This window comes from Mobula hypostoma, chromosome 1 (genome assembly GCF_963921235.1).
Source record: "Mobula hypostoma chromosome 1, sMobHyp1.1, whole genome shotgun sequence".
NCBI classification, from domain to species: domain Eukaryota; kingdom Metazoa; phylum Chordata; class Chondrichthyes; order Myliobatiformes; family Myliobatidae; genus Mobula; species Mobula hypostoma.
In genome coordinates, this window is record NC_086097.1 from 215,344,562 (window position 1) to 215,370,395 (window position 25,834).

Below are 25,834 nucleotides of genomic sequence, written 5' to 3' on the forward strand. Positions count from 1 at the left end.
CCCTGTCTCATTGGAACGTACCTATGCAGAATTCCATGCAAATATCCCCTGAAAATTTGCCACATTTCTTCCGTACATTTCCCTGAAAACAAATGTTCCCAATTTATGCTTCCAAGTTCCTGTCTGATAGTCTCATTTTTCCCCTTACTCCAGTTAAATGCTTTCCTAACTTGTCTGTTCCTATCCCTCTCCAACGTTATGGTAAAGGAGATAGAATTGTGATCATTATCTCCAAAATGTTCTCCCACTGAGAGATCTGACACCTGACCAGGTTCATTTCCCAATACCAGATCAAGTACAGCCTCTCCTCTTATCTACATACTATGTCAGGAAACCTTTTTGAACACACCTAACAAACTCCACTCCATCTAAACCCCTCACTCTAGGGATATGTCAATCGATATTTGGGAAATTAAAATCTCCCACCACGACAACCCTGCTATTATTACACCTTTCTAGAATCTGTCTCCCTGTCTGCTCCTCGATGTCCCTGTTACTATTGGGTGGTCTATAAAAAACACCCAGAGGAGTTATTGACCCCTTCCTGTTCTTAACTTCCACCCACAGAGACTCAGTAGACAACCTCTCCATAACTTCCTCCTTTTCTGCAGCCGTGACACTATCTCTGATCAGCAGTGCCACGCCCCCACCTCTTTTGCCTCCCCCCCGTCCTTTCTGAAACATCTAAAGCCTGGCACTCGAAGTAACCATTCCTGCCCCTGAGCCATCCACATCTCTGTAATGGCCACAACATCATAGCTCCAAGTACTGATCCATGCTCTAAGCTCATCCACTTTGTTCATAATACTCCATGCATTAAAATAGACACATTTTAAACTATTGGTCTAAGCTTGTCCCTTCTCTATCACCTGCCTATCTCCAAACTGTTTCGCACTGTCTCCAAACTTTCTCTATTTGTGAGCCAACTGCCTCTTCCTCCGTCTCATCGGTTTGGTTCCCACCCCCCTAGCAATCCTGGTTTAAACTCTCCCCAATAGCCTTAGCAAACCAACCCACCAGGATATTGGTCCCCTCAGATTCAATTGCAACCTGTCCTTTTTGTACAGGTCACACCTGCCCCAAAAGAGATCCCAATGATCCAGAAATCTGAATCCCTGCCCCCTGCTCAGCCACGCATTTATTCTCCACCTCATTCTATTCCTATACTCACTGTCACGTGGCACAGGCAGTAATCCCAAGATGACTAGCTTTGTGGTCCTGCTTCTCAACATCTTTCCTAACTCCCTGTAGTTTGCTTTCAGGACCTCCTCCCTTTTCCTATCTATGTCGTTGGTACCAATATGTATCACAACCTCTGGCTGTTCTTCTTCCCACTTCAGGATATCATGGACGCGTCTGACTCCTGCCTTTCCCTCTCCTGACTGTTACTGACTTATCTGTCTCCCCAGGCCCTGGTATGACTGCCTGCCTATAGCACCTTTCTATCACCTCTTCACTTTCCCTGACCAGACGAAGGTCATCGAGCTGCATCTCCAGTTCCCTAACGCAATCCCTAAGGAGCTGCAGCTCGCACACCTGGCACAGATGTGGCCATCCGGGAGGCTGGGAATCTCCCCGACATCCCACATCTGACACCGAGCACAGAATAATTCTTTTTATTTACAGTCAATCAAAAGAACATGACAGCGCACACTGGATGAACTCACCCGTCGATAACTATTAAAAATGAATACATAATTTTTTAGTAAAGTAGAGCTAATGTAAGTGCTCTAATTTGTTCTGTATTTCATTTAATTTCATAACTTGTTACACCATTAAATGGAAGTTTGTCTTTTTTTACTATTTCCATGGAACTTTGGCTAATTGGGCCAAAATATACTACTCCCAATGAGTCCCTATTAACTGAAATCCACTGTATGTACACATTTTATGTGAAATTAAGTTTGCTGTACAAGAAAATAGCCAATTTATACTTCAGCATGATTCTACAGGGGTCCCTAGGTTCCCAGACAGAGGTCCAGTATGAGAATAGTTGACAAGATCTGAGCCTCGAAATAACATTACACTTATCTGGTGTGCTAAAAACATTTAGTGCAAAGGGCGAAAAAAAAATAGTATACTGATGACAAAAGACAGGCAAAGCTCAAGGGAAATCGTACTGAAGTGACTTACACCCAGAAACAAGCGCTAAATTAGGATTTGCATGATTCTCTCCATTCAGTACAGCTGACAACTCTTTGCCTGAAAGACACACAGCAAAGAATGCCTCAGATCTGCAGATTCCCCATGGCAGCGTGACAGGAACACAGCCGTAGGGGAGGAGGCTGATGGCAAGAGGCAGACAGTTCACAAAGGGACATTCAAACCCTGCTGAATAAAATGCATGCTACATGGAAGGTCCTATATGCTAGAAAGCCCAGAGGCTCACCAAGACCACCATGAGGTGTGTAGGGCAGGAAATGATCTCCCCCGACAGTAACAATCCCTGCACCATGGAGCAATGGATGCTTCTAGCCAGGCAATCCACATCAGGGGTGCGTAAAAAGAACTACTCTTTAATCAGGACTGAGATGGAGATTTTAAAGGAAGGGTTTTGCGGCAGTTTCTCTGCATTGAGGACTGACCAACCAACTAAAGGGATTCATTAGAAAGAGCCAATAAAAATAATTCAAGCGGCAGCAGGGTGGCTGTGGTTTTGGAGTGTGCCAGTGTTTAGAGTGGCTTTGGCTCATCATACTCAGGTTCGGGTGAAGTAAGTTGTCTTGTCAGTTAATTGTCTCTGTACTTATTTGATCAGTCCTCGTTGTTAGGGTATAGTAGTTTTGTGAGAATGGCTCTGGGGCAGTGTTTTGTAATCTGTGTGGGATGTTGGAATTATGGGGGATCTCCAGCCTCCCGGATAAACACATCTCTACCAGGTGCACCGAGCTGCAGCTCCTGAACGAGCGTGCTAAAGAACTGGAGCTGCAGCTCAAAGGCCTTTGACTCATACGGGAGAATGAGGAGGTGATACAGGGAGGTAGTTACCCCTAGGTTGCAGGAGACAGGTAATTGGGTGACTGTCAAGATAAGCAGGGGAAACGCACAACCAGTACAGATTACACCTGTGGCCATTCCCCTCAATAATATGTATCCAAAGTTGGATACTGTACTATCGAGGGGGAACGAACGACCATGGGGGAGCCATAATGATCGGATCTCTGGCACTGAGTCTGGTGTGGTGACTCAGATAACAGAGGTGAAGAGGACTGCAGTGTTGAAAGGAGATTCCTTTCACAGGAAAGGAGGTGACGTTCTGTGGGTGTGATAGAGACACCCAGATGGTCTGTTTCCTCCCTGTTGCCAGGATCAGGGACGTCTCAGATCGGGTCCATTGCATTCTCAAAGGGAAGGGGGAGCAGCCTAAAGTATTGGTGAATATTGGTATCAATGACATAGGTAGACAAGGTGAGGAGGACCTGGTGAGATCTTAGGGAGCTAGGTAGAAAGCTGAGAAACAGGACCTCCATGACAGTTACCTCTGGATTGCTGTCTGTGCCACGTGCCAGTGAGGGTAAGAATAGGATCATCTGGCAGGTGAATATGTGGCTGAGGAACTGGTGCAGGAGGCAGGGGTTCACTTTTATGGATCATTGGGATCTCTTCTGGGGAAGGTATGACCTGTACAAAAGGGATAGGTTACACTTGAACTTGAGTGGGATCAATATCCTCGCGAGCAAGTAAGCTAGAGTTGTTTGGGTGGGTTTAAACTAACTTGGCAGGGGGTTGAGGACAGGAGTGATAGTGCTGAACATGAGGTAATTGGTTTGCCATCAGAGACAATGTGTAGAGAGACTCCTAGCAAGGGGAGGCTGATGATAGGGCAAAATTGCAGTCAACAAGACGAGCTGCAACGTAAAAGGTGGACCAAATTGAAAAGCATGAATACAGGACTGAAGGTAATATATTTGAATGCGCGCAGTATACGGAATAAGGTCAATGAACTTGTAGCACAGTTACAGATTGGCATGTATGATGTTGCGGGCGTCACTGATTTGTGGCTTAAAGAAGATGGCTGGGAGCTTAACATCCAAGGATACACATTGTATTGAAAGGACCAGCCGGAAGGCTGACTGGTGGCAGGGCTCTGTTGGTAAAAAATGAAATTAAATCATTAGAAAAAGATGACATAGGCTTGGAAGGTATTAAATGGTTGTGGATAGAGCGAAGGAACTGCAAAGGTAAAAAGAATCTGAAGGAAGTTATATACAGACTCCCAAACAGTAGTAAGGATATTGTCTACAAGTTACAACAGGAGGTAGAACATGCATGCCAAAAGGCATTGTTACAATAGTCATGGGGGATTCAATACGCAGGTCAATTGGGAAAATCGGTGCAGGATTCTAAGAGGGGGAGTTTCTAGAATGCCTATAAGATGGCTTTTTAAATCAGTTGTGGTTGAGCCCACTAGGGGATTAGCTATTCTGGATTGGGTGCTGTGTAATGAACTGGAATTGATTACAGAGCTTCAGATAAAGGAACCTTAAGAGAAAGGTGATCGTAATATGATAGATTTCACCCAGCAATTTGAGAAGTAGAAGCTAAAGTCAGTGTTACAGTAGAGTAAAGGGAATTACAGACGCATGAGAGAGAAGTTGGCCAGAATTGATCGGAAAAGAACACTGGCAGGGATGACAGCAGAGCTGCTTTGGTTGCAATTTCAGGAAGCAATTCAGAAGGGACAGATACATCCCAAAGAGGAAGAAGTATTCTAAAGGCAAAATGACACAAATATGGCTGACCAGCAAAGTCAAAGCCGACATAAAAGCCAAAGAGAGGGCACATAATAGAGCAAAAATTAGTGGGAAGTCAGGAGATTGGGAAGCTTTGAAATACCAGTAGAAGGCAACTAAAAAGTCATTAAGAAGGTAAAGATAGAATACGAAAGTCAGCTAGCCAATAATATTGGAGAGAACACCAAAGGTTTCTTCAGATACATGAAGTCTAAAAGAGAGGTGAGAGTGGATATTGGACCGCTGTAAGATGATGCTGGAGCATTAGTAATGGCGGGGGGGGGGGCAAGGAAATGGTGGTTGAACTGAATAAGTATTTTGCATCAGTCTTCACTGTGGTAGACACTAGCAGTATGAAGGAAGTTCCAGGTGTCAGGGGTCATGAAGTGTGTGAAGTTACCAATACTGGAGAGAAGGTTCTTGGGAAACTGAAAGCTCTGAAGGTAGATAAGTAACGTGGACTAGATGGTGCATACGCCAGGGTTTTGAAAGAGGTGGCTGAAGAGATTGTGGAGGCATTAGTACTTATCTTTCAAGAATCACAAGATTCTGGAATGATTCTGGAAGACTGAAAAATTGCAAATGTCACTTCACTCTTCAAGAAGACAGAGAAGCACAAGAAAGGAAATTATAGGCCAGTTAGTCCGACCTCAGTGGCTGGGAAGATGTTGGAGTCGATTGTTAAGGATGTTTTTTCAGGATACATGATAAAATAAGCTGTCATCAGCCTGGTTTCCTCAAGGGAAAATCTTGCCTGACAAATCTGTTAGAATTCATTAAAGAACTTGGTGATTGTAGTGCTGACTTGCAGCAGAATGAAAAGTTTGAGCATGTAGATATTAAGAAAGAGGATGTGCTGGAGCTTTTGGAAAGCATCAAGCTGGATAAGTCGCCGGGACCGGATGAGATGTACCCCAGGCTAATGTGGGAGGTGAGGGAGGAGATTAAACACATTGATGAAGGAAGAACAGTAGATGTAGTGTATATGGATTTCAGCAAGGCATTTGATAAGGTACCCCATGCAAGGCTATTGAGAAAGTAAGGAGGCATGGGATCCAAGGGGACATTACTTTATGGATCCAGAACTGGCTTGCCCACAGAAGGCAAAGAGTGGTTGTAGACGGGTCATATTCTGCATGGAGGTCGGTGACCAGTGGTGTGCCTCAGGGATCTGTACTGGGATTTTTATTTTTATTTTACTCTTCATGATTTTTATAAATGATCTGGATGAGGAGGTGGAGAGATGGGTTGGTAAGTTTGCTGATGACACAAAGGTTGTAGGTGTTGTGTTGTGGACAGTGTGGAGGGCTGTCAGAGGTTACAGCAGGACATTGATAGGATGCAAAACTGGGCTGAGAAGTGGCAGATGGAGTTCAACCCAGATAAGTGTGAAGTGGTTCATTTTGGTAGGTCAAATATGATGGCAGAATATAGTATTAATGGTAAGACTCTTGGCAATGTGGAGGATCAGAAGGATCTTGGGCTCGGAAACCATAGGACACTCAAAGCAGCTGCACAGGTTGACTCTGTGGTTAAGAAGGCATACGGTGTATTGGCCTTCATTAATCATGGAATAGAACTTAGGAGCCGAGAGGTAATGTTGCAGCTATATAGGACCCTGGTCAGACCCCACTTGGAGTACTGTGCTCAGTTCTGGTCGCCTCACTACAGGAAAGATGTGGAAACCATAGAAAGGGTGCAGAGGAGACTTACAAGGATGTTGCCTGGATTGGGGAGCATACCTTATGAAAACAGGTTGAGTGAACTCGGCCTTTTCTCCTTTTCTCCTTGGAGCGACGGAGGATGAGGGGTGACCTGATAGAGGTGTATAAGATGACGAGAGGCATTGATCGTGTGGATAGTCAGAGGCTTTTTCCCAGGGCTGAAATGGTTGCCACAAGAGGACACAGGTTTAAGGTGCTGGGGAGTAGGTACAGAGGAGATGTCAGGGGTAAGTTTTTTACTCAGAGAGTGGTGAGTGTGTGGAATGGGCTGCCAGCAATGGTGGTGGAGGCGGATGCAATATGGTATTTTAAGAGACTTTTAGGTAGGTACATGGAGCTTAGAAAAATAGAGGGCTATGGGGAAGTCTAATAATTTCTAAGGTAGGGACATGTTCGGCACAACTTTGTGGGCCGAAGGGCCTGTACTGTGCTGTAGATTTTCTATGTTTCTAACTAACAAGCTGGATAGACAAAGGAGAAATACTTGGATTTTCATAAGGCCTTTGACAAGGTGCCATACATGAGGCTGCTTTACAAACTATGAACCAATGGTATTACTGGAAAAATTCTAACATGGATAAAGCAGTGGCTGCTTGATGGGAGGCAAGGGGTGGCAATTAAGGGAGCCTTTGTTGGTTGGCTGCTGGTGACTAGTGCTGTTCCAAAGGGGTCTCTGTTGGGTCCAGTTCCCTCCAGGCGCTCAGATACTTCGGCCTTCACCCTGCCTTGTGTAGCTGGATCACTGGCAGGTGGTAAGAGTGGGTTCCCTCACCTCTGCCCCTCTGACACTTAACACAGGTGTCCTTCAGGGCTGTATACTAAACCTCCTCCTTTACACTCTGTATACCCATGACTGTGTCACTACCCAAAACTCCAATCTGCTAATTAAATTTGCTGATGACACTACACTGATTTGCCTGATCTCAAATAATAATGAGGCAGCCTACAGAGAGGAAGTCATCAGCCTGACACTGTGGTGTCAAGAAAACAACCTCTCCCCCAATGTCGCAAAAACAAAGGAGCTGGTTGTGGACTACAGGAGGAATGGAGACATGCTAATCCCTATAGACATCAATAGATCTGGGGCTGAGAGGGTGAATAGCTTTAAGTTCCTCTGCATAAACATCACCAAGGATCTCATGTGGTCTGTACATACTGGCTGTGTGGTGAAAAAGGCACAACAGCGCCTCCTTCACCTCAGACAGTTGAAGAAGTTTTGGTATGGTCCCCAAAATTCTAAGAACTTTCTATAGGGACACGATGGAGAGCATCCTGACTGGCTGCATCATTGCCTGGTACAGGAACTGTACCTCCCTCAATCGCAGGACTCTGCAGAGAGTGGTGTGGACAGCCCAGCGCATCTGTAGATGTGAACTTCCCACTATTCAGGACATTTACAAAGACAGGTGTGTAAAGAGGGCCCGAAGGATTATTGGAGACCCAAATCATCCCAACCACAAACTGTTTCAACTGCTACCATCCGGGAAACAGTACTGCAGCATAAAAGCCAGGACAAACGGGCTCCGGGACAGCTACTTCCACCAGACTATCAGGCTGCTTAATTCATGTTGACGCAACTGTATTTCTATGTTATATTGACTATCCTGTTGTACATAATATTTATTATAAATTGCACAGTGCACATTTGAACGGAGATGTAATGATTTTTACTCTCAAGTGTTTGAAGGATGTAAGTAATAAAGTCAATTCAATTCACTTCCAATAGGTGTATACTGGTTTAACTTCATCACTCAGAGGCTGGTGAGAATGTGGAACAAGCTTCTAGCAGAAGTGGTGGATGCAGAATTGATTTCAACATTTAAGAGAAGTTTGGATCGGTACACGGACGGGAGGGGTACGGATGGCTATGGTTTATGGGCATGGATTGGAGGGGTATGGATGGCAATGGTCTACAGGCATGGATTGGAGGGGTATGGATGGCTATGGTCTATGGGCATGGATTGGAGGGGGATGGAAGGTGCAGGTCTATGGGACTAGGCAGAATAATACAGTAGTTCAGCATGGACTAGGTGGTGTGAATGGCCTGTTTCTGTGCTGTAGTGTTCTATGACTCTTTGAGTCTGTGACTGCACCTGGCCACTGGCGTGTCCTGCTGGTGGTGACCATGGGAGTGTAGAGACGGCCACTTTGTTTACATTGAACATTGTGATTGACTGGTTTGTTTGGAGGGAAGTCTCTCCAGCTGAAAGTTCCTCGTTGTTTATGCTAACAATGCTCCCCTTCTTCCCTCATCTGGAAGATGAGGCTGTGCATGGTGAGCGTTCCTCTTCCTGCTCCTTCTCTTCTCCTGTTGCTCTCCAGGCTCATCCGATGACCCTCAACCTCCTTGTTGCTTTCCTTTCCGCACCAGCCACAGTTTTCAATATGAGCATGTTCATCATGTTGTACATGACAAGGCAGAGCCTGCATTTGTTTGCCATGTACTGCACGATGCCCCTGGATGGCATAGATAACACAATCTCATCAGCAAGAGATCCCCTGAGGTCACCTGGACCTCTTTATGAACAGGAAAGTTTCACCCCTGCAATGTGAAGTTCATTGTGGATCAGTAAATGTTTTAGTGGTGGTGCCATTTCTCTCAGAATCACCTGGCTGCTTTAAGCAGACGTTCTGAGTTTGCCTGCCAGTCGGTGGCGCTGTGTGGATTTTTGAGGGACAAGGGCTTCCCGCTACCATTGAGTTCGGGATATTCATGAAATTGTCTAATTTATTTAGGAGAACCCCTGCATTCATGGAAAAAATTATTAATTCATTTAAATGGGACATTTGTAGGATCATATCTGAAATCATGTGTACTCCATTGGGCTCCTTAATTCTTCTTCTTCTTCTTCTTGCGCCCTTAACTCCTGGTGGGGTCGTCGGGGCGCCGTTACGACAAGCTTTGCACCAGTTTGGTATGCTCATCATGCGGCGTGTCTTGGGCATCTGAAACCTGGCAGAGCCCATCCCTCTCCAGGTTTGACCACAGCCGATTTCCTCCAACTAGGTTGCTCACCTTGGTTGTGAACACAAGGCCGTTATAGTTCATCTGAGAACCTTTCCAGCCCAGCCGGTGACTTCATCATGGAAGTCTTTCGCCCAGTGGTGCCGTGTTAACACCACCCCCTCACATGGTTTAGCTCACCAGCTGAAGCGGTTTACCGGGGTATGGCGCTTGGAGCCAACACATGAGAGATTTAGGAGATGGATGAGGACCAGTGATGCCCGTCCACCCTGTCTGGTAGGGAGCAGCATGACAGACATCAAAGGTACTACCTCTACCCAGAGTCCCCTATACCACGCTCCTTAATTATGGAAGATTTTAATATACTGGAAGCAGTTTAAAGAAGATTACCTTAAAATGGCACCTAAAGAGGAAAGGTTGGATTGGCCTGGCTCAAAAGAGTGAGAGAAGATTTCACTGAAACATTTAAGATCCTAAGGAGTTTTGGCAGGATAAACTTTGGAGGATATTTCCTCTGTTGGAAAATCTATAGCTAGGAATCATTATTCATGTATCAGAGTTGTTCATTCAAGGGATGAGGTTTATTTTCTTTCAGAGGGTTGTCTTTGCAACCCTCTTCCTCAAAGGAGATGGAAGCATATTGAGCAGGTTGAAAGAAAATTGCGGTGATAGGAAAAGTAAAACCATAAAAGATAAAGATTAGAGGTTAAAGTTTAGCTTTATTTGTCACATGTGCATAGAAACAATGAAACGTACATTGAAATGTGTTGTTTGCATCCGATCGAACGAGTGAGGATTGTGCTGGGAATCTTGCAAGTATCATCACACTTCCAGTGCTGTCATAGCATGCCCACAGCTCACTGCCCTCACATGTAGGTCATTGGAATGTGGGAGGAAATTGGAGCACTGGGAGGAAACAACATAGTCACAGAGAAAATATACAACCTCCTTACAGGCAGCAATGAGAAATGGACCCCAACTGCAGGAACTCTAAAGTGATGCACTGATCGCTGCACTACCATGCCACAGTATGGGTTACACCATAAGGTTTCAGAATAAGGATGAGAGTGTTAAAGTTGAGAGACTGTTTAACCCGTGTAGGTCAGTTGCTATAGTTGTAATGGATAGCCATGATCAGGATATTCCTGATGACCATGGATTGATTTATGGAGAGCGAAGCAAGAAAAAAGTGAACTGCTTCAGTAACAATGATAGTTTTACATGTGATTGCTGCATCATCAAGGAATGATATGCTAGGTAATATTTAGACCATAAGATATAGGAGCAGAATTAGGCCATTTGGCCCATCGAGTCTGCTCTACCATTTCATCACGACTGATCCATTTCCCTCTCAGCCCCAGTCTCCTGCCTTCTCTCCATACCCCTTTGTGCCCTGACTAATCAAGCATCTATCAACCTCTGCCTTAAATATATAATGACTTGGACCCCACAACTGCCTGTGGCAACAAATTCCACAGATTCACTATTCTCTGGATAAAAAAATTCAATAGTTCCATCATTTCATTTAATATCAGAGAAATGTATACAATATACATCCTGAAATTCTTGTTTTTCACAGCCATCCATGAAAACAGAAGAGTTCCCAAAGAATAAAGGGAGTGTCAGAACCCCAAAGCCAAACTACTCCCCCTCCCATGCACAAGCAGCAGCAAAGCAATGATCCTTGACCTCCCCATTTACTTCTGCAAAAAAAAATCAGCCCTCTCCACCCACCAAGCAAGCAATAGCAAAGCTCCCAAGAAAGACCATGATCTACAGTACAACAAAACTTAATTGTTCACCCAACAATTCGACACACCACAGGCTATCTCTCTCTTACTAATAACGGGGAAAAGAGATGTCCTCTTTCACAGCGAGAGGAGAGAGCCTCATAACAAAACACCTCACTGATTTAATGTGTTTAAATTCCAATACGCTGTTTTTTTTCCTGAATTCTCTGACACTAGAATCGGCAACAAAATGAGAGAGAGATTCGCCAAGTACAGAGCCTCTGACAGTTGATCTGCCGCTTCCAATGTTCCATTTTCCTCCTGCAATGCTTTAGTTGACTTAAGTTGGGATGTCAAAATGGGGCCGGGACTGGATCCCACCAGCGCAAAGAGCTGAAGTCTCCAGGTCCTTTGACAGAACCCTATCTACCCGAAAAGGAAAAAAAGGGAGACATCAAAGGTAGAAATTAAGCTGTTTTCGCAGATGAACTCAAAGGAGTCGCCATTGGGTGCCATCGTAACTCCAGCTCCACCCATTTCTACTCTGTCAAAACCTAATTCCTCCTCATTTCCATTCTAAATTCTGAGGCTATGTCTTCTGGTCTTAGAAGACTTCCCCACCATAGGAAACATCCTCTCTATCAAGGCCTTTCAAGGTTTGATACATTTCAATGAGATCCCCCCTCATTCTTCTGAATTCCAGTGACTACAAACCCAGAGCCATCACACACTTCTCATATGATTAGCTTTCCCATCCTGGAATCATTTCCATGAACACAGCATTATTCTGATTATTTTTCAGCCATGGATTGGAGACGTATACCTTATGAAATCTAGTGTCAATACACTAAACAGATTAAAATCCCAATTAGCTAAAATATTCTTTGATTTGCTGGTTTGATTTCTTGAACATAATCTACTAAAGAGATTTTGGAGGTAATTTCTGAAAATAGAAGTGGAAACTTTTCAATGTAAAAATTATGTTCAGCATTCAAAGAGTTAAGGTTCTGAACAATTTTAACAATGATTTCTAGAATATATAGAGCGGTCAGTTCCCTCTAGCCTTCTGGGCGTCAAAGTTCATCCATATCAATGAAATGAATTAACAATCATCCAATGCTGTGTCTGTACAGTCAAAGACCCTAAGCCAGTCTAATTCTAACAATGCTTAATTTTAACTATATAAATCGAAACTTAAGGCAAACCTATATTTAACAAATAATTTGATTTAAAAATGTGTAAGTGTTATAGTTTCGCAAAATTATTTTATTTTTTATTCATATTAGTCTTTTTGTAACTGTAATTAGTGTTAATATTATTGAATTAATACTAGTTGATCATTGCAGACAGGCAGGAAACAGGGTCATTTGACTTGAACCTTTAACTCAACACCAGGAGACTGACTGAAGCTATAACTGGAAACAAAGCAGAAATATAAGAAAATACAAATGTTAGGAATCTGTACATAAAACAGAAACGATTGGAAGTGCTAATCTATCAGCGCCTTCAAAGTAAAAAGAAACTGTTCTTTTGGATTTGCAATCCTTCATGAACTGGAAGTGATTGTTCAACTTATGTCCAACAAGATACCTCTACAGATTCAGATTTGCTTTTCACCTGTACATTGAAAAAGACAGTGAAACGTGTTGTTGGTGTTAACAATAGACCCAAAGCTGTGCTGGAGGCAGCTTGTGAATGGCGCCTCACATTGCGACATCAACATAGCATGCTCACAATGTTCAATACAACAACAGCAACACAACACACAACTAACTTGGGATGAGAACAGAGTTCAGACATCTTACAAAAGTAGTTGTCAAGTTTGCTGAACTATTGCCTTACAGTACCATAACACTATCCTATAAATTTATCAGATTTTTCAAAAGTAAGAAAAATACATTTAGGTCTTACAGTGTCCTGTTTCATTGTACTATGGATTTCACAGTTGCTAGCATCTTTACATCTTTGATTTCAACATGTGGATTTTGAGAACATTATTTTAATTTAATATAATACAGTATAATATCAGGGCAATTAATAACCACTGTAAATTGTAATTAAATGAAAATCAAGAATTTCTCTTTGTCCTCTTTGTTCTCTTTCCCATTGTCCTCTTCCATATTCTCTGCTACCTAGTCTAACTTGTTGTCCTTCTTCTCAGTTCTGATGAAGTGCCCCGACTTAAAAGGTTAACTGTTTCTTTTTCCACTGACCTGTTGAGATTTTCCAGCATTTTCTGTTTTTATAATTAAATGACTTGAGTTTTCAGTCAAAAATAATTCAGTTAATAATTTTCTAATTCTATAGAAGTTAAAGGTGTATGAAAAAGTCAGTAATATTAAAATAATTATGTATTGAAAAGAGGTATACAGTATTCACAGACTTTTTAACCGAACAAAAAGTGAAGGATTGTTAGCTGCACAGAAAATCATTACACATACCTCCATTTTTCAGTGCAATTCGCAGCAGTTTATTTGCTAATATAAATTTGAAAAGTGCATCACTTATTATCACATCAGTACAAACAGACACCCTATTTTATATCTGGTATTGTCCCTTTCATGCAAAAGCTTCCTTGTCTGGAGAAGTAAGTGAATTTTCAGTATTGGGGGAGTACTTCCCATTGATAATGCATGGATTAAGATCATTTCTAATTAAAATTTGATGAGACCTGGAACATATTATCTGCATTGCCTGGAATCACAAGTTTCCTGAATGCTGAAACTGTTCCTATTGATGGTTGATCTGAATGCCCCTCAGTGCAGCTCTCATGTCCCCTGAAGCTACTGAAACACCAGATTGTTGCTATAAATGGGGTAAAAAGTGATGTAGTTTCCTCTGACTTCCTCCACTCAACCTAATGGAGATTAAGAGCCATTAAGGGCTCTTTGCTGCATGTGCAGTTTATATTGATCAGATTGACTCACTCGTTTTAGCCAATGATCCGATTACAAGTGTGGTCACCTTTCTGTGATTACTGGCAATGACATGCCTATGTAGGCACATTAAAAGCAAGTAGAAGATACTTAGAGGATTTAAAAAAAATACAGAAGCTGCTATGTGTAGGAAATGTTGCTTTGAAGCTTGAAGCAACCCTCACTTTGTAATAACAGTGTAGTATTTTGGGATGCTGAGCCACACTGGCAACATCAGAACAGATTTATTTTAAATTTCTCTGTCAAAATACTTCAAGAGGAATGAAAATGAATTGTGCTGCTGAATTAATGTTTCTGCTTAATTTAATGGACTTCTGATAAGAGAGGAAATCTTCTTTGTTTACTCTAGATAATTATCAATGCATAGTGCAGAGAAGCATCATTATAATATTAAAACATATCCTTTAGCGAGTTCTCAAGTGGCTTTTATGAACCTTTTGAAATCATGTCAATCGATTCACATGAGAATTCAAGTTAGATTTAGAAATTTGAGTAAGTTCCTGATTAATGGAAAATCTGTGCAACTTTCACTATAATGTCCCTGATCTTTTCCAGTCCCTCTCTTGGTAAATGCAGGCTCCAGTGTGGCACAGTGGAGAAGGAAGAAAGGGAGGGATGTGTGTGATGAGACATTCTGACTAATATCTGCTGAGCTGGCTGATTTAAGCCAGAGAGCATTTGGGATGCTTCATTTGGCTCATTCGCCTCTTTGCTTGGGAGGAGCCAAACCAGTTAATGCCTTAATCCGGGTCACTGTCCTTTGATCCTCTCTGGTATCTGTGCGTCATTCCTTTCTGCATCATTTTAAAGAGCACAACCTCTCCAGTTCCATTCATTCACCTTCAGGGACAGCCTCGCTGATATTTTTCTATTGCATGTCCCAATGCAACCAGCACACCACAGTAAAGGTCTCGCCTATACCTTGAGACCCAGATTTCTTAATTCACTATTTCTTACATTCAATTCCACGATAACTTCAGTATTGTAAAACTGACATCAATTCATGTATGAGGACATACTTTCTCCATTTCAAATTGAAGAAAGGCAAAATCATCATGTTTTGCCTGTTGCTAAGAGCTCCAAATCCTTGCTCTGCTCCCCTACCCGGCCCAATCACACTTCCACAGACAGCAAAATTTCAGAAGGCTCTTCAAAACTGAGTTGAGCTTCAAAAAATTTATCCTGGGCATTAACAGGATATCGTGCCTCACAACAGTGTCCTATTCAGTCCCTGGATCAATGAGGCATTACTGAAGCCTTTTTCCATGTTGTCTTTATCTTCCTAAGCTTCTAAGGTCTTATTGATGTAAAGAGTATCAACTGAAACTTGATCAGAACTCTTCTACTTGGCAACGTAAAAACAGGCTGTAAAGGCTTCTGTATGTATGCAAAAGTACATCAAACAAAGGCGAATGCGGATTTCTTACAAACAAAGACAGAAATTTTTAATGAAAATAAGAAAATATCAAGAAATTTATCAAGTGTTTTGTGTCTACCTTCATGGAACAGAATAAAAAATACTGTTGGAAATACTAGAAAATCAAGGTATTGACGAGAATAAAGAAATAAAGGAAATAAAAATATAATAATACATTGAGGCATTGATCGTGTGGATAGTCAGAGGCTTTTTCCCAGGGCTGAAATGGTTGCCACAAGAGGACACAGATTTAAGGTGCTGGGGAATAGGTACAGAGGAAATGTCAGAGGTAAGTTTTTTACTCAGAGAGTGGTGAGTGCGTGGAATGGGCTGTCGGTGGTGGAGGCGGATACGATAGGGTCTTTCAAGAGACTTTTGCATAGGTACATGGAGCTTAGAAAAATAGTGAGCTTTGGGTAAGCCTAGTACTTTCTAAGGTAGGGACATGTTCGGCACAACTTCATGGGTCGAAGGGCCTGTATTGTGCTGTAGGTTTTCTATGTTTATATGCTGATGAGATTGAAAGTGGGTAAATCTCAAGGAAATAATGATCTATGACAAAAACAAATTTAAAGAAATAATGGATGCATTGATTATTATTTTTTAATGTTTTATAGATTTTGGAATGGTCTTTACAGATTTGTGATCTCAAATTTTAAGAAGAATTTTGATAATATAATAGAGATTCATCAACAGTGGAATGAGAAGCATATACAGATACAGATTAAGATTTGGGTAACAGAGAGAAAGCAAAGATTGAGAATAAATGGGTCCTTCTCAAATTGACTAATGGGGCAACAAAGATAATACTGTTGGGTTCATCACTTCACAATCTATCTCAAATAGCAGCAGAGCGAAGGTTGGTAGGTGTGAGGGCAATAAGAAATGTAGGACAATTAAGACTGAAGGGAAGGATAGCAAGGGACAGGCTAGTAAACATGCTTGATCTGATGGGTTGAAATGTGCTTATTTCAGTGCTAGAAGCATTATGAGTAAGGAGGGTGAACTTAGAGCCTGGATTAGTACATGGAATAATGAGGTTCTTATCATTTCCAAGACCTGGTTGTGCAAGGGCCAAGACTCGCAGCTCAACATTCCTCGTTTTGTTGTTTAAGACATAATGGGGGGGGGGGTGGAGTAAAAGAAGTGGAGGGATTGCCTTACTGATAAGGAAGGATAAACTGGAAGACACATCCACCAAGGCAATTTGGGTGTAACTCCGAAACAGGAAAGATGCATTTACATTGATGGGATTATATTAGAAGAGATGGAGGATCAGATGAATAGATATATTATGTTGCCTACTTCGATGTACTTTTGTTAATTTTGGATAATAATAATCAAAAGATTTGAAAAGAAAAGAAAAGAAATAGATATATTATGGTTAGGTGGAGAAACAACAGGGTTATCACAGTGGGGCACTATAACTTCTCCAGTATTGATTTGAAGTTCTTCAGTACAAGCAGTTTAGATGGGGTGGGTTTTCTTCATGCATCCAAAAGGTGTTCTTGAAATACTATGTGAAGAGAACATACTGTACCTAGTTGTGTGAAACTAACCTGGTCTGGTGAAAGACCTGATAGTGGGTGAGCATTTTGGGAATTGAGACCATAATTCATTATGCTTTAAAATAGTTATGAATAAAGAAATGAAGGATTTGTGGGATGGTACTAAATTGGATTACAGCAAACTGCAAAAGAATAATGCAGGAGCTAAGGGGCATTGATTGGGAACAGTTGCTTTTGGAAAATCCTCATCTAACATGTCAGAATTGTTCAAAGATCAGTTGAGCAGAGTTCAAGATTGACATTTTCCAGTACGGAGCAAGGACAAAGATGGTAAGATAAAGGAATCTTGGATGACCCAAGAGGTCCTAAATTTTGCCAAGAAGGGAAAAAGAAGCATACATAATATTCAGGATGCTAAAACCCAACTGGGTCCTTGTGGAATATAGAGAGAGCAGGAAAGTAAACAATTAGGAAGGACAAAAAGGACCATGAACTGCCGTTGGTAACTAGAATCAAGCAGAAGCCCAAGGCATCTTCTTCTCATATTAAGAAAAAGAGGATAACTAAGGAGAGAGTAGAACCACTCGAAGATAAAAGAGGGAATTTGTGCTTGAAATCAGAGAAAGTGACTGAGGTAGTAAATGAGTATTTCATGTCAGGATTTCCCAAGGAGAAGGATTTGAAGGGTAGTGAAGGCAGAGTAGGGCATACTAATGTGCAGGGACATTTTGAGATTAAAGAATAGATAGTTCTGGGTCTTCTGAAAAGCATTAAGGTGGATCAGTCCCCACGGTATGAGGGCATACATCCTAGAATATTGAAAGAAGCAAGTAAGTGGATTCCCAGGGTTTGACAAAGATCTTTGAGTCCTCATTAGCGACAGATAAGGTCGCAGAAGATCAGCGAATAGCAAACTTTTGCCTTTGTGCAAGACAGAAAGCAGAGATAGCCTATGAGCCTCATATCGATAGTGAAGCTATTGGAAAGGATACTGAGAGATAGGATTTATGCACATTTGGAAAGGCATGCCCTGCTTAGGGCAGTCAGTGTGGCTTTGCACAGGGCAAGTCATGCCTTTCAAACTTGACTGAGTTTTTAGAAGAGGTGACAAAGGTGATTGATGAGGAAAAGGGCAGTAGATGTTATTGACATGGACTTTAGAAAGACATTTGATATTGTCCTTCATGGTACGTTGATTCAGAAGATAAAGATGATGCATTCCAGTGTGATTTGCAAGTTTGGATGCAGAAGTGGCTTGCCCATAGGAGGGAGAGTAGGGTGAAAAAACTGCTATTCTGTCTGGAGAACCGTGATCAATGGTGTTCCACAAGGATCAGTGCTGGGAACCCTGCTGTTTGTGAAGTGCATTAATAATTTGGATGGAAATTCAGATTGATGGATTAGAAAGTTTGCAGATGACACCAAAACTAGTGGAGTTGTGGACAGTGTAAAGGACTATCAAAGAATACAAAGGGGATTAGATTAGATACAGACAAAGCAATGTCAGATAGCATTTAATCCGGAGAAGTGTGAGGCTTGGTATTTTGGGAGGTCAAATGAAAGGAGAAAGCATACAGTTAATGGCAGTGCCTTTCATAGCATTGAAATGCAGAGGAATCTTGGGGTCCAGGTCCATAGTTCACTAAAAATAGCTGCACAAGTGGAAAGTGGCAAAGGAAATGACTAGCATGCTTGCCTTCACTAATAGGGGTGTTGAGTATAAGAGTAAGGAAGTCATGCTGCAGCTATGTAAAATTTTAGTCAGATTATACTTAGAGTATGGGTGAATTTCTGGTTGCCTCATTATATGGAGGACATGGAGACTGGGGAAAGGGTGCAGAAGAGGTTTACCAGGTTGCTCTCTGGATTAGAGGGTATGAGCTGTCAGGAAAGATTGGACAAACTTCGGTTGTTCTCTCTAGAAAGCTGGAGGCTGAAGGAAGACCTGATGGAGATTTTTTAAATTATGAAAGGCATAAATAAGGTAGCAGTCAGAAACATTTCCCTAGCATGGAAATGTCAAACACCAGAGGAAATGTTTTTAAAGCGAGAAGGAGAAGTTTAAAGGTGACATCAGGGGCAAGATTTTCTGCAGAGAACGGTAGGTGCTTAGAATGGGTTACCAGAGTTAGTAGTGGAGTTTAAGTGGTGTTTAGATAGATGCATGAATACGAAGGAAATGGAGGGATATAGGCGATATGCAGGAAGAGGACATTTGGTATAACAGGCATCGAGATTGCGCAGCATTGTGAGCCAAATGCTCTGTCCAGGGTTGTAGTCTTCTAGTTCTATGTTCTATTTCCAAGTTTGCTGATAATACAAGACTGTGGATTGTGAGAAGGGAGGAGAATTCATAAAAACTTCAAAAGGATGTAGATGTGGTCGGTGAGTCAGTGAAGCATACCTTGGAAAAATATGAGGTCTTCCACTCTGGTGTGCAAAACTATAAAGCATTTAAAAATTATGACAGATTGGAAAATGTTGGTGTTTGCAAGGGCTTTGGTGTCCTTCAACACAGGACATTAAAAGCCTACATGTGTGTGCAGCAAGCAATTACAAAGGCACATGGAGTGCTGGCTTTCATTACTAAGGGTCTTAGAGGAGTAAAGCTGAATAATTACAATGGTAGTAAAGCTTGTTGAGATTTTTTACACTGGTAAAAAGCACATGAGTACAGACAGTATTTTCTTGTTTTTCAGTGCCTACATTATTGCATTTCTATTGTATTAATAAAAGTCTAAAAATACTCATTTAAAGTTATGCCTCAACCATGATTATTGTGTTTGATTTGAACATGGAATTTTTATATAGTTCTGCCACATTGGAATTTATGTTTTAAAGGTATTCTATTAGGTATTGGAATTGAAATTCTTTCTGCCATCATTGGATGTAATAAATGGCCTTTTTTTTTCAAAATTGCAACCAAGATTTTTAAAAACGAAGGAGTTTATTGGAAGGTAACTAAAATATCATATAAACTGTCAATTTAATATGAAGTACTAGTTTTGCTGTTTGTCAAAAATGATACCATGTAGCTGCTGTGCTATCAAGTTTGAATGGAATATCTCTTTAAAGAAACAACCCTATTTGAAACAGCTAATGAAAAGATAAGGTATACAATCTCCATTGGCATAGTCATAATCCTTGTGAGCAATAGTTGTCGCTCCCTTTGAAAAATTTAAAATTACTGCATATACCCATGAATAAGCTGTGAATGATGCTTAGTCTGTTAGCAATTCTATTGAGCTTATCCATGCTGAGTGAATCAATTAGAAAATAGACCCAGATTTTTCATCAGGATTTGGTATTTGTAGAGTTGGAGTGTAAGTTCATGGATTCTGATATCAATTGCCTGCAGTACTCCTGAAGTAACAGTCTTAAGGCAAACTGAACATTTTAAGGATACATAGACCTGTAAGGCTTTCTTTCAGAATGCCTTATATCTAATTATGAAATATTAAAATATCATGAGATAAAGCATGGATTTTTACATGGGGGGGTGGGGGTTGAAATCCTAGGGGCTATGTTAGTCGATTATTTCAGCCTGTCTTCAATGTTGGCATCTGTTTTCTTATTCTCTCAGATAAACCCCCTGTATATTTGTACATCCCGACATGTCAGAATAAATATTATACTGCTTCTCAAATAGCCTTTCTAAAAGCACTTCTGCCCTCTCAGCAAGACACATTTATAAAAGGAAAAATAAGGAAGCATTAGTTTTGAAATTAAATTTAAAATGGCTACCTTTGCACCAAATATTCATTTTTGTCTGTGGTTCACAAGGTTTTGCACTGACTGTCTTGTAAGGTTAATGACAACCACTCATTACCCTGAATGTATATGTAATAATTTGGCCTTGTAGTGACAGTTGTGAAAGGCATCCACTTGTCAACCCCCTATATTTTTCCTAGCAGATGGTCATGGTAAGCAAGATTTTTCATATGTATTCCAACGTTAGTTATCCAGAACATGTATAAAAGGATAAATGTTTTTCCTGGTAGGGGTGGATTACAAATGGAATACTAACAGAATGTCAGAAAATGATGCCAATATAAACCTCAGCCATTTTATGTTGTTACCTCAATAGAGACTATGACTGAAGGCTTAATCTTCACGGAAAAAAACCAATAATACGCATTGCTTTAGTCTAAAAATAATTCCAAGCTGTGGCAAAGATGACATGGAATCTTTAACTACTTACCTGTATCGAGACAAATTTCATGATTTCAACTATTTTGCTGTGTACCGAATATGGGCGGCCTCCAAAGCAATTTGAAGGTAATGGAAGTAAAACTGGGCATGTTCCATGGTGAGGGATGATCTACTCTGCCAGATTACTGGACAGGTCCTGGTGTTGACCAAACAACAAAAAGGTGCTTCTTGCAACCTTGGAGCTGAACATGGATGAGAAGTAGTTATGCAAATTTACAGTTCTGACCTTAAACACATTATACCCTCGTTCTTACATGATTCCAAAGGAAGGATCTGTAATGGAAAACAGTTGAAAAGTATTTCAACCACAGAAGCTATAGGAATAGCAGTATCCAGAGCCAATGCAGCTGGTGGGACTAATTTATGTTGGCATGTGCCTCTGGTGGCACAGAAAACTCACACTTCCTGAAGCAGTTTCTGTACAAACAGCAAGCTAATTTAAAACCATTGCTGTTTTAAGATTCCAGAACTGGAAATTCCTTCAGCACCAGAAAGGCTAATGAATGTAATGCAATTAGATATTTCATAGGACTATCAAAAGATTATATTAAACTGCAACTCTAACATATGATCTAACAATAGAATCTTATACATTCAGCTCAATAGACAAGCAGAACAGTACAACACATTCTCCAGTAGAATGTCCTAAACCCTTGGTATTTTTCAATGAATAATGGATTAACTCCGCGAGGGAAGAGATGAAATGCTTCACTTCCTAAGTGATATTCTGCTAACTAGAGTACTTAACTGGCAAAATTGCAAGACTGGGGAAGCACTGCAAGAACAAAGCAACACAAAGAAATGGAATCGTAACAGTATGAAAAGATCTTTCAGTACATCCAGATTTCGTTAGCTTCTTCAAAGAAACAACTTGCTTGATTCCATTCCCCAGCTCTATCTCTGTATTTCTGTAAACTTCTTTTCTTTTGAATATTAATTTAATTATTTTAAAAGCCATAATGTTCCTCAACGTATTTTAGTCTTACAGTACATTCCTGATCATCAGTACTCAACATGTGAAAAAAGATTTCCCTCACATTACCTTTACATCTTCTATCACCGTAAATTTGGGTTCACAAACACAAATCAACTCTGCAGCCACTCAAAAACCTTCAACATTATTTCAAATGTGCATTTCCTAGAATTGGATATGATACTCTCTCTGTGGCCAAATTAATTTTTATAAAAATTTTAAATGACCTTAATGCTTTTGTGCATTATTACTATATACTGTATATGAAACATCCGTTTCCTTGGCTGTGTAGGCTTAGGGAAGACAACCTCTGGCCCGCCAAACTTGTGAGGTTGAGGCGTGCTCAATGCCACCCCAAACCCCGGTTTGTGTGGATGCTGTGTCATTGGTATCTTGTTACAAATTAATAACAGACAGTCCACTGCATTATTAGTAAAGGAATTATATTTATGAATCTTAACTAAAGGGTTAGTAAAGAATAACAAAAAGAAAAAGGCCCATTCTAATTAAACAGTCAAATGTGCACAGCAGCTCATGTAGAACTTCTCTGTCGCACATCCGCTGGGCCCTCATTCAACGTGAAAGCACACACACTTTCCAAACATCGCTCATCTCGAACAAACGGGTTTCCCACCAGGTCATATGCTATGACCAGTTCTCCCCGGCGTCTTCTCTCTTCATCTCCTCTCGAACAAAAGTCCCAAACCCAACCTTAGTGCCCCTCACCAGAGAAACCACCCCTTAATCCAACCATCCTAATTGGATGGCACACATTTCTCCTCATCTCTTATCTTCAACAGTAACCTAAACAAGCATGAAAACAGAACAGACTGCTCTTAAAGAACTGCCAAAATGAAATACATACAGCATTACAGTAAAAACATGACCCAGGGCATTACATATAAAAATATAGCATCACTCTATAGATAAATCCCAGAATCATACATGTTCTTGTAACCTCTGTATCAAAGTGTCCTATCACCCTTAAAATTACACAAAGAACCTCCATTTTATTGTTTGTGCAACTGTTTTAATTTTTCTTCTGCCTCAATATATCAGTTCACATTTCCCAGCATATTCCTGCCCATATCAAGATTCAAAGTTCAAAGTAAATTTATTATCAAAGTACATAGAATTTTATGAAAAAATATACATAAACAGAAAAAAATAGATTGACAAATAACCAATGTGCAAAAGAAGACAAACAGTGTAGATTATAGAATTTGTTTGGAGTAGCGGCAATTGAAGTTAACCACACCGGTTCAGGAGCCTGAGGGGTAATAGCTGCCCCTGAACCTGGTGTTGTGGGACCTAGTGCTTCTGTACCTCCTGCCTGATGGTAGTAGTGAGAGGGGGGCATGGCTTGGATGGTGAGGGTATTGATGATAGATGCCATTATTCTTGCGGTAGCATTCCTTGTAAATGTGCTCAGTGGGGTTGCAGGGGAAGTGGGGAGGCCTGCGATCGACTGGGCTGTATCCATCACTTTCTGCAGACTTTTACATTCCTGGGCATTGGTGTTTCCAGACCAGAACGTGATGCAGCCAGTTAGGATTCTCCGCACTGTGCATCTATTGAAGTTTGTCAAAGGTTTTACTGACATGCCAAATCAACACAAACTTCTAAGAAAGTAAAGGCACTGTTGTGCCTTCTTTGTAATGATACTTCCGGCACTGGTCCCAGGTCAGATCTTTTGATATACTGCCGGCAAGGAATTTAAAGCTACTGACCATCTCCACCTCCATTCCCCTAATGAGCACTGGCTGATGGACCCCTGGCTTCTTCATCCTGTAGTGGATAATCAGCTCTTTGGTTTTGAACACAGCAGGCCAGGCAGCATCTCTAGGAAGAGGTATAGTCGACGTTTTGGGCCAAGACCCTTCGTCAGGACTAACTGAAGGAAGAGTTAGTAAGAGATTTGAAAGTGCGAGGGGGAGGGGGAGGGGAAGGAGGAGATCCAAACTGATAGGAGAAGACAGGAGGGGGAGGGATGGAGCCAAGAGCTGGACAGGTGATTGGCAAAAGGGATATGAGAGGATCATGGGATCATGGAGGCCCAGGGAGAAAGAACGGGGGGGGGGACCCAGAGGATGGGCAATGGGTATAGTGAGAGGGACAGAGGGAGAAAAAGGAGAGAGAGAAAAAGAATGTGTGTATATAAATAAATAACGGATGGGGTACGAGGGGTGGTGGGGCATTAACGGAAGTTTGAGAAGTCGATGTTCATGCCATCAGGTTGGAGGCTACCCAGATGGAATATAAGGTGTTGTTCCTCCAACCTGAGTGTGGCTTCATCTTTACCGTAGAGAAGGCCGTGGATAGACATATCAGACTGATCAAATTCTTGAAGCATTTCACCACAGTGGGTGTAAGTGCTTCTGGATGATGGTTATTGAAGCAGGTTACCACATTCTTCTTGGTCACAAGTATGATTGAAGCCTCCTTGAAGCAGGTAGCTACCTCAGAGAGCTGAAGTGAGAAGTTGAAGATGTTTGTAAATCGCAGCCATCGCATTAACACAGATCATCAATACTTTGCTAATTCTGCCATGTAGGCCAAATGCCTTCCATAGATTCACATTCCTGTCAGCCTCAGAGACTGAAATCACAGGGTCATTGGGGGCTCTAGGAGTTCATGAAAGTGCCTCCATGGTCAAAGCAAGCATACAAACCATTGAGCTCCTCCGGGAGCAAAATCTCACTGCCATTTATAGAGTCAAAGAGTCATAGAGCACTACAGCACAGAAACAGGTCCTTTGGCCTGTCTCGTCCTTTTATGGCATATCATTGCCATTCATGCTGCTTGGTTTTGCTTTGTAGGACGTGATGGTATTCAAGCCCTGCCACAGCTATTGAGCATACCCCTGTGATTCAAGTTTTGTCTGGAATTGCCACTGTGCACATGAGATGGCCTTCTGGAGATCATACCTGGGCCTGTTGTACTTTTCATACCACCAGTTATAAATGCCACTGATCTAGCCCTCAGCAGGTTGTGAAATGCTTGATTCACCCAGGCTTCTGGCTAGGGAAGACTCTGAATTGTTTTCTGGGGATATTCTCATCCACCCGTGCCTCTATAAATTTACACTGGCCTACAAATTTTCAAAGTTCACCAATGAGAGGGAACTTGATGATGGTGAGGATAATATGAGTGAGATTGATGTTCTGGACCATGTTGATATTAAGGGAGAGGAGGTGTTGGAGTTGTTAAAATACATTAGGACGGATAAGTCCCTGGGGCCTGACGGAATATTCCCCAGTCTGCTCCACGAGGTGAGGGAAGAGATTGCCGAGCCTCTGGCTAGGATCTTTATGTCCTCGTTGTCTACAGGAATGGTACCGGAGGACTGGAGGGAGGCGAATGTTGTTCCCTTGTTCAAAAAAGGTAGTAGGGATAGTCCGGGTAATTATAGACCAGTGAGACTTACGTCTGTGGTGGGAAAGCTGTTGGAAAAGATTCTTAGAGATAGGATCTATGGGCATTTAGAGAATCATGGTCTGATCAGGGACAGTCAGCATGGCTTTGTGAAGGGCAGATCATGTCTAACAAGCCTGATAGAGTTCTTTGAGGAGGTGACCAGGCATATAGATGAGGGTAGTGCAGTGGATGTGATCTATATGGATTTTAGTAAGGCAT